This window comes from Vigna unguiculata, chromosome 1, assembly GCF_037176805.1.
Source record: "Vigna unguiculata cultivar grain cowpea cultivar isolate G323 ecotype 2 chromosome 1, ASM3717680v1, whole genome shotgun sequence".
In the NCBI taxonomy this organism is placed as follows: Eukaryota; Viridiplantae; Streptophyta; class Magnoliopsida; order Fabales; family Fabaceae; genus Vigna; species Vigna unguiculata.
Window position 1 is genome coordinate 12318021 of NC_140792.1, and position 12466 is coordinate 12330486.

Sequence of the window (12466 nt, forward strand, 5' to 3'; positions counted from 1 at the left end):
AAAGTTTTGTGTCGAATTAGCAACAAAGCAATGAATATGATCATTGACTTGTTGCATGATTCCTTTAAACATGCAAGCATCCCTTCATCTAATTACGAAGCAAAGAAGCTTCTCAACAAGCTTGGTCTTCATTATAATAAAACACATGTATGTCTTAATGATTATATGTTATATTGGGGAGAGAATGGAGGTCAAAAGGAATGCAAAAAGATGCAAGAGATCTGGGATGAAAGCAAAATGGTCATGGAACTGCTAGTGAACACAATTTGATAAATAAAAACAAGAACAACAAAAACGTTTCCAACAAAAGTTTTACACTACTTTCCATTGATCTCGTGATTGAAAATGATGTTTACGTATTCAAAGACAACTAAGAGTATGAGTTGACATGTTCAGAACAATAACAATGATTGGTTGATAAGACATCCTAGAGATTCAAAGGCTTGGAATACTTTTGATATAAAATATCCCGATTTTCATTTAAATCCTTGAAATGTATGACTGGCTTCAGTAAGTGATGGTTTTAATCCTTTTGGATCTTTGAGCAATAATTATAGTGTTTGGCCATTAGTTATCACTCCATACAACACTCCCTCATGGATATGTATGAAGGAAACAAACTTTATTCTCTCAGGCATAATTTCGCGAAAGTGAATGTCAGGTAACGAAATTGACATCTACATGCAGGCCTTTGTAGCAAAGTTGAAAAAGTTATGAGAAAAAGGTGTTTAAACATACGATGCTTCAAAGAATAAAGTGTTCATGATGTGAGCATGTCTATTATGGACCATTAGTGACTTTCTTAATCTTGGAATGCTTTTAGGATGGAATATTTATATTGGTCTAGTTGTCCATCTTGTAATATTTGTGCAAATCCACTTCTTCTTCCATTTAGCAGTAAATGGTGTTTTATGGGTCATTGACGATTTTTGTCTAGATGGCATAAATTTCGATTGAACCAAGTCCAATTTAATGGAAACATTAAGGATAGGAACCCACCAAACCAATTATTTGGCTTGTAAATTTTGGAGCAAGTCAAGAATATAAACATTACATTTAGGAAGAAACCAAAATCATTAGCTAAACAAAAGATAAATTGTAAAGAAAAACACCACTACATATCAAACACAATAATGGAAGAAGAAAAGAACATTCTTACAACTTCCATATTGGGAATTTAATTTGTTGGGACACAATTTGGATATGATGTATATTGAAAAGAATGTAAGTGGCAACATAATTTTTACGTTGATAAATGATAAAGACTTGAAAGGACTTGTAAGCAATGGGTATAAGAAGAGAACTTTGGCCACCAAATGATGGAAAAAAAGTTTCATGCAACTTTGTTTATACTAGAAAAGGAAAAGCTAGACATTTTGTTATTCACCTTGAAAAATGTTAGGGTGCTAGCTCGATATTCAAGCAACATTTCTAGATATTAATCAAAGAAAAATTTCTTGGTTAAAAAGTAATGATTGTCACATTCTAATGGAGCAATTATTGCCCTTGTTAGTTAGAAATGTGTTGCCTATCCAAGTTGCAACTATTTTTATTGATTTGTGCAAATTTTTTAAGTTACTATGTACTAAAGTGCTAAGCCATGATGAAGTAGACAAGCTTAAAGAACAAATTTTTCTTATAATGTGTATTGTTTCCTCCATCATTCTTCACGATTATGGTTCATCTTATGGTGCATCTAGTTGATGAAGCAAAATTTGGAGGAATAGTATATTATATATAGATGTATCCGGTAGAAAGGTATGGCCACTACCAAAATATGAGTAGAGGTAATTTGTATAATCATAATCATATGAGAGCCGATGGGACATACATAAATGAAGAGACTCAAATTGTTTGTGTCGGTAATTACTTATTTGTATGTTTTGTTCATTTTGTTTTTAAGTTATATTTATATCATGTAACTTAAATTATACAGGAGAAGATTGTTGAGATAGAGAATCAAGGAACTACTTCTATGGAATTCTTATCTAATGATTCCCTTGGTCAAGTGTTTAGAAAAGAACATTCAGATCGAGTACGAGGTTTGGGAGACAAAGTTTATCCATCCTAAGTTTTTGGACCATCACAAACCCACGATTTGGTGGCATTCCTACTTATGCTAATTTAGGTGAGCAAATATGTGTTTAAGAACTTCAAATTGAAGTTCAAGAGTTGAAAAGTAAAATAGAGACAAAGAATGGGAATATGAAAACAACGGCTACATTACTTGTACAACTCCTACAAAATTCATCAATGTCAATTCTTCATGAAGAACTTGATGTTGTAGTAAGTTTCTCCAATCATATATCATAATTAGTTATAAAACTTCAATCTATTCATAGAAATAACAAATTATTCTTGTACTTTTATTATTTCTGCAACAAGAAAGCTCAAGTGATCATCATTCATCATCAAATGTTAGAGCTAGTCAATCTTAGAAATACTTTAAAGCTCTTACTATATTAGTATTTGTACATTTGATGTTTTAACTAGATTGTGATTTAGACCTTATGATGTTTTAGAATGTTTTGAAAAGAAGATCAAGAAGTAGGATTCAGGATCTTATGCTTAGTAGAAGGACTGAAGATAAAATGTTGACTTATGATGATGATACACTGGCTAAGTTGTTATGTCCTTTCTGATGATTATACTTTGTTGTCATCATTTTTTGATAATAGTTTATATTTTCCATGTAGTGTAGCTTTTTCATGATTTTGATGAGATATTCAAACAAAGATAGAGAGTAAGGAAGTGATATGGTGAGAATTTGTATCACTATTATGGGATTATAATGGTGAGAATGGTCACAAAAAACTAGTAGCTTATAGAATCCCCTTCCAAACAAAGAGAGAATTTGTACACAAAATAAGGTTAGGACTAATAGTTTTTAAGTGGTATCACTTTGGAGATATTTAAATGTATGATAAAGTGTTGTATTATTTTGAAATATTGCTCTTTCTAATATTATAACATTTGATGTGGAGACCTCAACCATAAATATCATACCCAAAATATGATCTACATATTGAGGGTGTTCATGTAGTTGTTTACAGTTTTAGCATGACAATAGGAACGTTGCACGTGCATTAAAAGCATATGACATGAAAATTAATCAATGAAAAAATAATTTTGTGAGGAAAAGGAATGCATGAAACAATGTTTATTTTCATATAATTTTATAGGGGTGCGTAAATTGCAGTGCTTTTAATTACAAGAGACAAATTACCAACCCATGATAAATGTTAATGATGACAAAATTAAATGAATGTTATTGTGAAAGACCACTAGGAACTGAATGGATGACCCAAGTTTCCATAGACCATTGCTCTTATTTAACATTTTGAAAAGTTATACTTTTTGACATATTTTTTCATTTTACATAAATTTTTTTTCTTTATTTCTAGTTGTATTTTGGTTATGTTTTCTGCATTTATTTTTTATTTTAGAAAAGTTATGATTTAGTGGCAGTTAGAATTGTCACTAAATATTGAAAAGATTTTTTAAGGGTGTTTTTAATCTTTGAACTTACATATGAAATTGGAATTCTTCCATCTCTCAACTTTGATACATTTTGATTCTCAAACTTTAAAAATAAATGAATATAGTCATTCTAACATAATGATGTTTATTTTTTTGGGCTTGTTAAACAATTTTCAAACTGACATTTGAGATTGAATGTATCAAAATGGTGCAAACAATTCAAAAGTCATCCTAAAACATATTTGACACAAATTTGTTTTAATGCGATCGTGTTAAGAGGACTATGTCTATTTATTTTTAAAGTTTAAAAATTAAGATGTATCAAAGTTTGAAACATAAATGATATCTAATTTCACATCAAAATTTTAGGACTAAAAAATATTTAACTTAAATTATGATTTTGTTGACTGACCATCACTAAATATGATTTTTTTTTCAAAAGAATTAGTTATATTGACAATTATAACCATCATTAAACATTGGATGATAATTTTTAAAATTAATTTAAAGGCGGCAACTGTCTCTAATATTTTAACGACAATTATTCTAATATTTATATTAAATCGATGTTATTACGCTTTTATGACGCTAAACTCTATATTGATTAAATAACTAACGAAAATAAAGTAAATGGTGGTTACAACCGCTGCTGAAAAATATATCTAGTCAAATTAAAGAATTAAAATTTTAATGATGAAGAACGAAAGAGAAAATTAGAAAGAAATTTTTTATAATAACTAATAAATTATGTTATTATTATTATTTCTCTTGCTATGTTGTGTTCGTACGGAGAGAATAACACCATTCCACAAATCATTTATTTAGGTTTAATCAAACTTAATTATTAGTTTTTTATATTATTCTTTATAAATTGCAAGTCTTTGTAAGAAAGAAATGGTGAGCCCAGGATCTAATTATTAGTGAAAATATATTGGTTTGCTCTTCCTTCATCCCCGTAATTTCTATTGGTACCCCCACAATTTTAAAATAATTATTTTACTGTCTATAAAAGTGACTGGTGGAATAAATTTTCTACAAATTTCAAAACATGCCGGATTTTAGGAATAAAGCTTTTGTAATATACTTTTTTGAAAACACATTAAATGTATTCTAGAATGAATTTTCCCAAAAAAAAAAAATCTAATATGAACATTTTGAAACATATATGACACTAAGGTTTTTGAAACAATTAACATAAGAGATGAATTTTGGAACAACCTTTTAAAAAATATATTTATTCTTTTATATATATATATATATATATACATATATATATATATATATATACATATATATATATATATATATACATATATATATAAAGGATTCTTTTTCTTTGTTTACATTTGCTTCTCATTTTACTTTTTAAATATATATTTTTAAAATAAATTAATTATTTTATCAATTTTTTACCCTTTTTCTTAATTTAATTATCTTTTTTATTTGACCATTTTTTTGTGCAAAATAAATAAAAATTATTTACAATAAAATTATTACAATTTTTATATTTAATTTAATAATTATATAATTAGTTTTTATTATCATAGAATAAATTACATATGTTTTCACTGTTAATACGTTTTGTACAAACTTCTCTTCTTCGTAGTGCAAACAGTGATAGAAAATGAAACTGTAGTTGAAATTGGTGACTGGGACGACTAGTCATCTTGTATTGGTTCGATCTGATTAGTCTATTAATTTATGAGTCAATATGTTTCTCATTCGTTGGTCCAGTTTAATTTTGATTTATTATTTTTTTAAATTACAATAAATATAATTAAAAGAATTAATTTCTTTTATATTAATTTTGTTAAAAATGTAAATATGTTATACTATTATAATTTAAATTATTCATACTTACAAATTAAATTCTAATTATTAATATATTAGAGTAATTTAATATATAAATATAATAATTATTTTAATTTATTTAATTAAAAATATTAATTAATTAATTAAAAATTAAAAAAATATTTATATGATTAAATATGTTTTAAATATTTATTTATAAATTTAAAAAAAGAAATAGAAAAAAAGGTTTTGGAACATCCTGCCAACTAGTTTTTTTATGGGACATATTGCAATTTATGATCCATATCTTTTGATGGACCAACCTGTTTTTTACGAGCCAAAGATAGGAAATGGGTCATACAAGACGAACTAACTCGTTTTACAACCGTAGCGGTGATGTAGTGAGTAGCAAAGAGAATATTTTAGTTTTTTCACATTGAACAAAGGGTATTGGTAGTAATCATTGGTGCGAGAAAAAAAAAAGGACAATTTTTTTTACAATTATTTTCTTTAAAATATGAGAATTACTTATTCATTCTATCATTTTCTTCGTACACTCCATCACTTCTCATATTACTTTCGAAATTTATTTTTTAAACACAATAAGCAATTTTAGATTTTTTTTTTCAGAAATCAATCACCCCTCCTTTTACAGAAAATATTTTTCAAAATATTTTGATGGAGTGGGAGTAAAGATATCAAAATGGATTCCAACTCGTGATCCAACTTCATTTTTTCAAGAGTTGATTAAACTGAACCTGACTCATTTAACTCACGGGTTAAATGGGTTCAAATTGGGTCGGAAGTGGGTTAACCAGCAACCCACCACCACCAACACTATAATTTTTTTTATAATTTTAATTTTTTCATTATAATTATTTATCATAGAGTTGTCAAAATGGGTAATCTGACCCGACCCAGCTCGACCCCACCACGAGTTGATCACTTAGTTAGCCAACCCAACCCGACTCACTTATTAGTGAGTCAACAAAATTTGAACCAGGCCCGACCCATCACGGGTTTGTGGTTAAAACGGGTTGGCTCACGGGTTCACTTAATTAAAAAAATACATTTTTTTATTTTTTCAGTCAAAACTAAATTATAATTCTAATTAAAGTCTAAACAAATTTTAATACAATCCAAATACAAACCAAAATCACAAAAATACAAATTATCTATGTGTTGATTAAAAAAAACAACCTAACATGACCCAAATGCAAAGTCCAACTTAATGAAAAACACTTGTGTGACCCTTTATTTGCACCAACCAGGCTCACCACGGGTTCAACCCGGGTGAGCCAGGTCAAAAATCAACTCGTATTGAAATTTGTAAAGTTTGAGGAGGATCCTTGATTCTCCTTCTTATTGCTCTTGAATTGAATTCATCCTTTGGCCTTCATGGACTTTGTGAACTTCTTTATCATGAGACTAAGGTTCTCATCACCATTAGAATCTTTCTTCTTCTTTTTGCTTCTTGCCTTTGACAACTTCAGTTTTGAATGCAATATTCTTCTTTCTTCCTTGATCTTCTTCATCATTCAATATGCCCAGTTCAAGCTCGTGCTCCCTCAGTTTTACAAAGAGAGCCGCCATGGTCATTATTGCAAAATTTTGTGACTCCGTGATGGTCATCACCTTTGGCTGCCAAGTCCTATTCAAAGATTTAAGAATTTTTATGTTAAGTTCATCAATATCAAAGGTTTTACCTAGCCCACTCAGATGGTTGACGATGTGTGTGAACCGCTTTTGCACATCGTAGATGGTTTTTCCAAGCTTCATGTGAAACATTTCATATTCTTGAATCAAAGAGTTCTTTCTAGCCCGTTTGACATCATCAGTTCCTTCGTGAGTCACTCGAAGGATTTCCCACATCTCGCGTGCACTGGTGCAAACAGAAATTCTATAGAACTCATCAAGAGTTAGAGCAGATGATATGATGTTTCTAGCTTTAACATCATATTGAGCTCGCCTATTTTCATCACCAGTCCATTGTGCAAAAGACTTTAGTTCATGCACTTCATTAATGATGTTAACAGGAACAAATGGTCTCTTCAAAACAGCATCCCAAGTACCCTTATCAACTGATTCCAAAAATATTTGCATTCTAACTTTCCAGAATGGGTAATTTTACTTGTAAAAAGTGGAGGTATATTGATAGACGTTGTAAGACCCGAGGAAATTGAATAACTAGATAAATAATTATTTAATAAATACGGATAGTATGAGCCTTTATGACATTTAATGTAGATTGTTATGATGTGGAAAAATACTAGCTCAAGTGGTTGAGAGTACTTAAATGTGTGAGAGAACTTAGGTTTAAGTCCTATGTGTGTCAAATTGTATGTTATTTTAATAATTGCATCATTTTTAATGTTATGTTGAATGTGAGTAGTGATAATGTAATCCTAAAATTATAGGAATTATCACGAAACATGATTGGTTGAGTTAGTTGTGCACTTGCTTTGTGATTGAATGGTTGTGGGTTCAAACCTTGCTAAGAATGAAACTATACTCTCTTTTTTGCCAAATTTTATTTTAACTTGAATATGAAAGGGTGGAGAAAACTCTAACTGCTAAGGGAGAAAACCTAGTGGGTTGGGGGACAACCAAATAATGGTTCTTGATTAACCACTAACCTAAAACTTAATGGCATTTTCGATTTTGGGGTTAATCATTCTTAATTAGGGTAGTAATTGAGAGAGAAAAGGATTTTGGAGGAAAAAGAATGGTTGCTTATTGTGTGAGTGATTGGGCAGAGATATTTTACAAAAGAGTGCATGTTGGTAGCAAAAAGAGTGAGGGAGGAATCCATTGTTAAGGTGGAAGCAAAGACTAAGAGAGTTTTGGCTAAGGACACACACCAAATTTGAATTTGAGCAAGGAATCTGGGTAAGGGGAACTGTTTGTATATGTTTATGGTTCGTGTTTAATGTATTGTGATTTGCAATGATCAAACTACATGAACACCCCTCCTTTTCACACTGCTTTTTGAGGTCTTTGGGTTTCCGCCCAGAAACCGCCTGACGGTGATGATGGTGCCGCCAGGCGACGCATCAGCTCTAACCTAGATTATGGGTTTTGTCACGAATTGCCTAGCGGTGAGATGGAATCCTCCAGGCGATGTATTATATATGTTGTTGTTTCGCTGTGTTTTTGTGATTATCCTTGGATCTTTTAGTTTGACTTTTATGTCTGCTATTGTGTTATACTATGATATTCTTAGTATTGGGTGCTTGTGGTTATCAATGGAGATGTACACTTGGAGAGTTTATGTTAGAATTAATAATTCATTTAAATTGATGGATTAGTGGCTTATCGATACGTGATTGTGCGCATATGATACCAATTGGTGCATAAGTAATAAACATTGGATGGAAAGCGTGTGTATTCCAGTATTGATATAACGAAACTATGAGAAGTAGAACATGATTCTAACGGGTGCAGAAAACCTAGGTTTTTACCTAGGAACTGACATGCCGCTTGGCGATATCTTATTAGCCGCCAGGCGATAATGGAGGACAAGCATTGTTCTGGAAAATTGGCTTTCTGACTGTAAGAGAGGATGCTAGGGAATTGAGTTGAGAGCAAATTCATTGTGATTAGATGAAAAAAATAAAGAAAACATGGGCGGGTTAGTGATGATATAGGCAATGCATAGATTGCGTAGGTGTACTTGGGATGAAGGGATGCCAATAAATAAGTGATGAAGTTCAGGTATGGATCAACAATCCTACGTGAGTGAACAGAGAGGAAGAGACTAACTGAATTGAAATGGTGGAATTCTGTGGTTATGGAGTTGGAATTCAATGAAAAATTAATGGAATGATATATTAAATTTGGTTAAGTCTAATAATTGAAAATGTGTGGAATATAGTGGTGGAAGAGATAAGGATTTAATTTGGTATGAGTCTCATACTACCTAGGATTATGGTTGATTTATAACCCTTAGTTAAAGTATGTTCACTGGATGGATGACGAGGGCGATTTGTGGAAATATTAATTGGCTATTATATGGAAATTCTGGAGTTGTATTAGGCATATGTGGTGGCAAGACGATGTTAACAATTGCTAGAAGAGGGAATAAGGGAGTGCAGGTCATATTCATAAGGTTAACTAAGGCATGATGTAGGTTGGAGTAACTAATGAGTAATTTAGTCAACAAGGAGTTATGTAATCAAGTTAAGGTACGATATTACATGTGAGAAGGCCAAGTACCTGGAATTAGACAAATTATTTGAAGGGAAGGGTGTAGGTTGAAGGTATTGCAGAGTGGAATGGGTCCGATTTGGTGTCAAAACCAACAGGGACGAGTTATTGGTATGGCGTCTGGCGGCAGGGTGTGGTCCGCCAGGCGACAGACTCTAAAACAATGGGTCTATTTAGGGCTTGGCGCCTGGCGACGGGAAGGTCCCGTCAGGTGGTCTGCACAGGTTTCACCTGGCAGCGCTTAGGCTACACCAGGCGATAATGATGCGGTTAGTGGCTTGCATGTGATGCTTTTACGCAGTTATGTGATACTTGGATCAAGGGATGTTGTGCCATGAGCAGGTAGGTTCAAGGATGCTAGTGAACACGTGATGATATGAGCGGGGAGGTTCATATCCTGTTACTCTCGTGTAGGGATACGAGCGAGGTAGGTTCGTATGTTTCGTGCTCACACTTGAGAGATGTTGTGTGCGGGGAGGTACGTAGCTGGTGGATCACGTGTGTTGGACTACGGGCAGGCAGGTCCATAGAGTAGGACTATGAGCGGGAAGGTCCGTAGAGCAGGACTACGAGCGGGGAGGTTCGAAGAGGCAGGACCACGAGCGAGCAGGTTCGTGTGAGCATCATAAATCCTGAATCCAAGACTAACTATTTATGTGTTGTGAAGGTTGAAAAGTCTTGGGGATTAAGGTCTTGGCCAAGAACTAACTAGGATGAATCAAATGGGTGTATTGCTTTTATGTTGTTAAATTACATGTTATTTTTATTTATTAGCTCACCCTTTTTGTTTGTGATTGGCGATGATTGTGTGACTTGTCATACGGGAGCAGATCATATTCCAAGTGACGTTGTGGATGCATAAACGACGGAGAGAGGACTAGCTTTTGACTTGAGCTAGGGATTTTGTTATGTTTTCATTTACTTTATCGGATTTTGAAATTTGTAATAAGATTATTATTTAGTTATGTTTAAATTATGGAGCGTTGAAAAATAATTTGAATTTTCCCGCGTTTTGGGAATTATAAAATTGCGATGTTTGAATTTTAATTTTTTATTTATTTATTTATTTATTTTAATTAAGTAATTTCAAGTAGGGACGTTACAGAAAGACCTTGGGGTTTAAGGTTTTGGCCAAGAAATTAATTAGAATAAAACAATTGGGTGTATTGTTAATTTTATTCAATTAACTGAATGTTTATTTTTGAGCTCACCCTTTTTGTTTGTGTTTGGCGATGATCGTGTGATTTATCATACGAGAGCAGATGATATTACAGGTGATGATGTTGATGCATAGGCGACGGAGAAAGGGCTAGCTTGGGGACTTAAGCCAGGGATTTTATTATGCTTTTCACCATTTTTTCGGATTTTGGAATTTTGTAATACGATTATTACTTTAGTTTTAATTAAATTTTTGGCGCCTGAAAATATTTCAAATTTTCCCGCGTTTGGAAATAATAAAATTATATCGATTAATTTTCTATTATATTTATTTATTTAATTAAGTAATTTCTAGTAGGGACGTTACACTATGCATCAATGCAAATTAATATAGCATTATTACCTCTCCTATGCAATAAGTTAATTTATATTGACACACATGCATTCCCCAATAAACCAATTCTCAACATGTGACTAACCCAAAAGAACATTCAAATTCATAGAGACTTACAACATAACCCAATCATGCTTCATTAGAAGTAACTTGAAATTATGAAGAGCTTATTCATGTATTTTAAAGACTTCAAAACCAGCAATAATGAGTAACATATATCTCTAGTTATTGACCTCCAAATTAAATCTCCACCGTTCAAAGTGAAGAACAACATGTTATGGACCACTTGTCAAAATTTCACCTAAATCAGATTGTTAACGAATTGGGAAACGCAATTTTACGAAAACTGTGCAGATAAAAAAATCTATGGTGCCTAGCGCCTAGAAATCAAGAGTCTGGCGCCTAGCGGTTCTTGTTGCGTGAAAAGTACGAAAAACAGCACTTTTTTCATGAAAAGAACACCAACACACATCGCCTGGCGGCAGCTCTTCACTGCCAGGCGGTTTCTGGAAAATTTCCAGAAACTTATTTGACTCAAGAGGGTTCTCCTCGAGGTCTACGATTTCATCAAAACAACATGCATGGATTCTTCAACATTCAAAGTTCTTCCATGAAAAACTCTATATGCTTTACTAGTAAGAGAATATCCTAGAAATATTTCCTCATCAACTTTAGAATCAAATTTTCCTAAATTTTCTTTTCCATTATTTAAAATAAAACATGTGCATCCAAAAATTTTAAGATGAGCACCATTTGGCTTTCTTCCTTTAAATAATTCATAAGGAGTAATTTTTAAAATAGGCCTAATAAGCATTCTATTTAAAACATAACATGTAGTACTTACAACATCAACCCAAAAATACTTAGGAACATTATATTCATTTAGCATTGTTCTAACTAGTTCCTCCAAGGACCTATTTTTCCTCTCTACAACTCTATTTTGTTGAGGTGTCCTATGTAAGACCCTAAAAAAATTAGACTACGGAAACACATGGAAAAAAATTAATGGCTTGATTAATATTGTTGATTTATTTAATTTAATTAGGTTATTAGATTGTGAAATATGAAATAATTAATATTTGAGTGATTTATAATAAATTTTAATATCATATACATAATGTTGCGAATATGTGTTTATAAAGTTGTAGTGCGCAAGTTATCATTGAGATGCACATAGCGTAATGGTTTGTCTGTGTGGTAGTAGTGTGAAGGTGCTTGAGTTTGAACCCTCTGTAGCCTATTGTACCGTGCAATAATTATTTTATTTTCTCTCTTCTCTTTTGGTGGGGCCCACGAGAAATTTGTTTAGTTTTATCTCACCTCATTCACGTGTAGTATTTTTTCTCTAAAGGGTGCATGCTACAGTTTTTATTTTGTGGGTCTTTACATATCCTTATTGCCATTCATGCACAAAAATCTGATTCTTTTATTTCTCCT